Source organism: Pleuronectes platessa, chromosome 2, assembly GCF_947347685.1.
Source record: "Pleuronectes platessa chromosome 2, fPlePla1.1, whole genome shotgun sequence".
Classification (NCBI taxonomy): Eukaryota; Metazoa; Chordata; class Actinopteri; order Pleuronectiformes; family Pleuronectidae; genus Pleuronectes; species Pleuronectes platessa.
Genome location: NC_070627.1, coordinates 6307632 through 6314663, shown reverse-complemented (window position 1 = coordinate 6314663; position 7032 = coordinate 6307632).

The following is a 7032-nucleotide window of genomic DNA, read 5'->3' as shown; positions in this document are numbered from 1 at the left end:
CTTGTGAAGGTGGGGGAGGCTCATAGTGACTGATGAGCTGGTTTTGAATGTGAATTAGACACAAAGACCCAAAGACTGATGGGCCAGCGTCTGTTTCATTCTGTGTATTCTACTGTTGACCCTCGACAGATGAAAATATCATATATATAAATAAATATATATATACATTTTCTCATGTCTTCCCTCCCCTATCTGAATATACAGACACACAAATTCTTACCCGAACGAATTTAATAATAATAACAATAATTTCTGATCTAGTCTTCAGATCCAGTCTGTGGAAGTTACACATGAAGCTTCTTCATCAGTGGTTAAACGAGAGAAAGAGGAAACTAAACAGATTTAACTGATTAAGCTTTATCCCAAAAAAAAAATCACTCACATCTAGTTGCCTCTTTCAAGTATCCAGGGTTATAAAATAATAATGATATTACATTTTAGCCAAGGACAAAGAATCAGATACGTAAACTCCTGTCGATACAACATATGTGACACTAGAATAGTTAAAAGGTAAAACATGGTTAACAGCACATACGTGAACACCACACCTTGCATTGCATTGGTCAGCTGTGGCTCAGGAGGTTCAGCGGTGGTCCACTAACCAGAGGGTGAGCCGTTCGATCCCTGTCTCCCCCTGGTACTTGTTCTTTGGCAAGATACACAAACCCAAAAGTCTGACCGCTGACAAATGCACCGACAGAGTGTGAGTGAATGTGTGTTGTGGTTTGTTTTGGTCCCTGATGAAGCCATGAGAGACAGAGCGGAGCTGAGTGGAGTCAGGTGGTGATTATCTCTGGATTTATTACTACAACCGATGCGCTGCAGACGTAGTGTAATCTACTGATGTATGACAATATTGATCGCAGCAGCAAAGCATGGAAATTGATTTTTCTCAGTGGCCAGCGGGACCTGGGGGGTCATTATGTGTAACTCGGCTCACATGATCCCAAGTGATTGTACATGACCCTGAGTCGTCTCTGTTCGCTGGAGAAGACCCTGAAATGTGGATGACAACTATAAAACCAGAAACCGGACTCTTTGCTTGGATTATCATTTTACGACAATGTGACACATTTCACATTTTCACTGGAGATGACTTGGAGATGTGACCGATTAATAATAATAATCATTATTAGGTTTATACGATTGAAGGTTTCGCAGTTTGTTGATATAAAGAAGTATATCGTCGACGTATGGTTGAAGATATTAGAGACAGGGACGGTTTCAGACGCCTCCAGAAGGTGGTTTGGAATGAGCAAGGTAAAATTTGGTGGGACGTCCCGTTCCAGACGGATAAAATAGTGACAGCCAACCAACCGGACATCATGGTGGTCAACGTGGTGACCCCCAGGGACAGCAGCATGAAGAAGAAGAACCACGAGAGGCTGGAAAAAGACCAAACCCTGAGAGAGCAGCTGGAGAGGATGTGGTGAGCAGAGGCAACAGGGGGGGGTCAGAGGAGTCGGGACTTGAAAGTTGTTGTGAAGAACAACATCCAAAATCTCTGTCCAGAAGAGGAACAGCACGTTTTCGACTGGTGTGAGGTGCAACTCAAAGTACACATCTTTTAAGAATGATATATAAGAACAACTGAGGAAATGTAACAAGCTTATTCTTGCCTTTTCAGGAAAGGCCTTCATGTTAACCTCCATGGACGACCTCCAGAGGACAGACATCAGGGTTATTATCTCCACAGACACTCGGACTGTAAAGAGCCGGACAGTCTCCCCTCTCTCACTCTCGATGTTGGTTTGTTCTGGATAATGTCTCATTCTCCTCTGATGGCTGCACAGTAGCAGCCACACACATTCAAAACACTAGAGCACAACATTTATCCATCATCTGTGACCTTTCGGCTTTAGACCGGTTCGCAAGAGAGCCATTTAAACAGCAGAGAGCAAACAACCAGCACACATTCTGAAGTCCTGGAGTGTTCCGGTGCCTTTTAAACAATTCTCCAGGTCGCAGAGAGCAATGCACTGAATAATGAGATACAGGACGAGCATTTGAATATGTTGGATCCCAAACTGGCACATGAGCGTTTGTAGCCCAGACAGACAGCGAGGCGGCCAGAACCTCCAGGGTGGAAAAAAGCGGAGAGGCTCTGAACGCCGGGGACCCTGGGACGCAGCTTCCATATTTCCCTCACTTGTAATTACACAGCTAAATCCCTACCCTCTGCTTGATGGATAGGATAGAGCAGTTCAAAGGCATGTTTGCTCTATATAACTGTGACGTTGTTTGATGTCCTGCCATTATTGATTCCAGCGAGGGGAAGGAGGGCTGTACGCCGCACACAGGGTGGGCCGACCCCCTTTTAAAAAGCAAATGTCCACAATTTTCACAGACTACCTTCGGATTAATGTGTGTAAAATTGTTGTCGCGACTGGAGAATATGTTTGATTGTCCTCTTTTGTTGACTAATCCCATGTTTCTGTGCAATAATAACACACAATCCTCGCTTTGTGTTTAATGATAGAAACGGATTCTATCACAGGTATTACTGTAAAACTTAAAGTTTGAGTATAATCCTGAATCGTTGACACAGCTGAGATGTGGATCATGTAACAGGCTGCAGATCGATATCAGGCAGCGGCGCTTGATATTTTATACATTCAGTTTCTGTTCTGTGTGTAAACAAAGCCACAAGCTCACGGACCCCGTGGAGCTGAGAGGAACAAGATCGGACCAAAGATGGAAAAGAGACGGAGGTGAAATCGATACATGAATATTGATGAGGTGCAATGTTTTTAGGTTGTGCTATTTAGGGCCATTTCCTACCATTTACCCTTAAGGCCCCTTGAGGTTCAACTCCAGATTTCACTTTGCTCAGAGCCCTGCAAGTTTTCCCCAAAAGGCCCATGTCTGCTTTGGGATATTTGCGTTAAACCCTAATGCTGTTCTACAAGTGTGTAACACAGGGATCGTGACCCTTTTGTATGACAAGAAGAGCTGAAGTGCCACACCAGTGCCCTAAGTGGCCCACATCCGCTCGCTGCCCGGGGAAAGTGAACAGAAACCACTCTGTCAATTTGGCTTTGAGCAAAAAAAACACTTTCAGCTCCTATTTGCTGTGGTGGAGCCTGAGCAGCAGCCAGAGCTCACAGGCCGGTGGTTCCACAGGAGGACGAACATCAAACAATCCAGCAGTAGGAGAAGGACTACTGGATGGAAGTATAATGTGATATTCATGCAGCCAAATGTTGTCTCTGCATCTTTTCCTGTGAAGCAGCGGCTCTGCAGTCCGTCCCCAGACAGGGATTAATAAACCATTGAATAAATAACATCCCCAGTCCAGGACAACGCTTTGATACCTAAATGCTGCTCTTCATAAGAATGAGGTGCGAGGTTTCTTTGATGATTCTTTTAATGCCACAGTTTTTCTAGATTATAATTTTCTCATTTCCATGCAGGCGTCTCACACTTAACACAGCAACAGGACCCTTCCTGTTTTTCCCAGGGCTTCATGGTGTGATACAGTATTTACTGTGAAATGCTTTATCATATCTCCTGCAGCCAGAGGTGGTTCTCAGAATTAAAAAATAATAAAGACTCCCAGTTGTTTGAGGCTGAAACCTCAGAGTTTAAAGTCGAGCAGGACATTGGGAGATGTTTCTGAATAATGAGAAACAATGAAAGTTGACTTCTACCATTATTATTCTATATTTATTTTGCATATTTGGTGGCCTTGAGGTAAAAATCACAAAGGTAAATCAAAAATACAACCACAAATAAGAAAATGCAAATCACAAAACACAACTTTAAGGAAAAACAACAGCAATAAGAAAACACAATGATAGATAAGAGAATACAACAGGAAATAAGAAAACACAATGAACCACAAAACGTGTGGACAATGCTTCCTTCCAATCAACAAAAAAATCTTGTCAATCGCAGACACGACCTGTTGTGTAAGAAGTTAATGCCATCGTGTTTCTTACAGGTCGATGTGATTTGAACTTCAGGGCCACCGTACAGACAGCTCTATATCGTCTATATAATCAGCACAATACACTGTCATCGCATGTGATGGATTAGACGCAAGTTAAACTTTAAACGGTTTTAAAAGGGTTTAAAAGGCTCTGAACATCTTCTTTGTGCATTGCATTGTGGGAAACTGGTATCCATTAACACCTCACTCAATAAAAAAAACTGTCTTTAAGATGCATGCTCTCCAGTCTAAGAATAATGTATTTGTCACCTTTCCAGTATGAACATGTATGGATTCAGGACGTGATGTATCTCAATTGTTTTGCACTTTACAGACTTGATACATGTTTAATTGTCCATCCACATTGAATCAAGGCAAATCAATTAATCAATCAGTTGGTGCTGGTTGTTCTGAAAGTGAAAATAACTAAATAAAAACATTAATAACAATTAATTTGCTTCATCATCTTGGACACTTTGATTTATCCACACACAACCATTACCTTTTGAAATATTTAGCACTTCAGTGGTCGACCTAGGACCTGGAAGTTGTAATATTTAGCAGATTAATGATACTTCTCTCACATATCTGCAGGTTTTGATCTGCTGCGAAGAGGAAAGACAAACCAGAGAAGGAGCTGAGACGCTTCGCTGGCGTTTGCATCTTGTGTGATTGTCACAGCTCCTTGTTCCCACAATGCATTACACTGGATCCTGCAGGGTGATAGGGTCCCCAGGTCTCACAGCAGTCAGTCAGTCAGTCACAGTGTACAGGAGAAGGGAACATGATGAATCAACACACTGGAGAAAACACAGAGCTTCACCTCACAGCACAGAACAAACACTGAGTCAATTTGACGAAGACATATTGAACAAGTACTATCAGACTTCAACAAAACTGATACACGAGTTCAAACAGTTAAGACAGATGTACCACAGACTATTTTCTATAATGATAATCATTTAATTTGTCGTAGCAATACTTTGGGGGGAAAAAACAGTGTATTAAATTACTAAGTGAGCTCTGCTGCCATCTATTGGTCAACATCTTTATTCATGAACGAGACAACATCCAGGATCAAGCAGCTGCTGCATCAGGAATCATCATCTGAGAACATCTCCAGGAAGAAGAATGATTAAATATCAGATATCGATTTACCTCAACCCATTCATTTTAGATTTGTAAATCGTTTTTCATTCCCTGAGCCAAAACATGATTTGACTTCTGTGGAGCTAGTCATGCTCTCAATTGACAAATACAGTGGAATTTAAGAATATGAACCCGATGAAGATAATCATTTAAAAAACGATAAAAGTCACTAATGCTTGAAAAATTATATGTTGACATTTAAAACAATAAACCCACGAGGACACTAGAAGAGTAAAGGAACAGAAAGTAAAACCTCGTGAGCATAGAGAGAGATCATATCCGTGTAGTTTTGCATTTCGCTGGAGTTATAATTGATGATGTTGGTGAAGAACTTTTACAAGATGAGTGAGTAACACTGATGAGATGAATCGATTAATCAACAGACAGCAACAGCAGAGGAACTGACAGTGGAGACACACAGATCGATCTAAGTCTAATAATAAATGCAAAGCACCAAATAAAGCCTCACAGCTTGTTGAATACAGGGAACTGGGAATATGAGCAAAGGTAAACTCTTGTATTTATTATTATCTGAAACATATGGTGCTAAATGGAGGACATGATGACGGATGCACAGTGCATGGAGGAGCTGAGGCCTCCTGTTGTTATTGTTATTGTTGCCCCTGCTGTGCGTTGATTAGCCCGGTGCCTCCGGTGATCACACCACCTCTGAGTCTCCTTGCTCCTCCTTGCTCCTCCCTGCCCCCCCCCCCCCCCATCGTCTCTCTGGCTCTCTGCTACCAACACACTGACCTGAGGAGTTCTCACATGGACACGTTCATGTGTGGAAGACGGCAACTCGAGGCGGGGGGGGGGGGGGGGGGGGGGAGCCACAGATGCTGCTAGAAAGGAAAAACGTCTCTTCTTGATCAAACACCAGCCATTAAGCTCACACCGATTTAAAGTGAGTGTCTAAACACCAGGAGTGTGTGTGTGTGTGTGTGTGTGTTTGTGTGTGTGTGTGTGTGTGTGTGTGTGTGTTTGTGTGAGCAATGACATTTTAGAAAAAGGCATTTGCATTATGTAAGTATGATTTATGTGTACTGATTGGGCATACTGGAAGGAGGAACTGGTTCATTTGAAGGGATGCACACCAAGCTGCTCTCCACATGTGTTCTCTGAATTCTCTATAGCTTTCTCCCACATTCCTACTACATGCAAATTTGCATTAGGTTAATTGGAGACTCCCTCCCCACAGGAGAAACATATGGATGATGGATGGATGGTGAAAAAGTGTTGAGCAGTTGCCCTTTGGAGAACCTGGCTTGTGATGACCAGTATAATATATTATGCAGTAATTTTTCATTTTCCTGTAACAGTCACAGAAGAAATTGTATTGAATTTTTACCCCCCCAATAATATTTATAAATAAAGAGGCTGACATTTGAATATCAAATGTAGATTTGTGAGTGTGAAACATGAACAAATGGATTGTATGTTACAGAAAAAGTGTGTTACAGTAGAGGATGATTTTGTAATTGATCTTTCGACTTTAAAACTGAAAATAAGTGTATCTGATATGTTTGTGACTAATCCAGAGATTTCCGGAGTTAGATATATGCTCCTTCATAACTCAGGAAAACTGTGTAGGTACACAATTCTCTGTAAAGAAGAAAATACACTAAGTACACTCTATTTACTATTAATACATATATTGGCCGCAACAATTAAATGAGATAATTGAGCTGAGACCACGGAGCACAACTTTACATCAAACTGAGCTCTGGGTGAAATATGTATTCAGCGTCCTGCAGCTTTATAATTGTGACATTTGCAATTTAATTTGCAAACGATCGGTTTAGGAAGCTGTGCACAGTCGGTCCACACGCTGCGCTGAACTTTGTCAGCCGGAAAAAACAAGCAGGCGACCAGTGTTACAGCAGCACTCAGGGAAGAGTGAAGGGCAGGATGGAGGGCAAGGAAGCATCCAGCGGAGTTTGTGTCTTCATAAG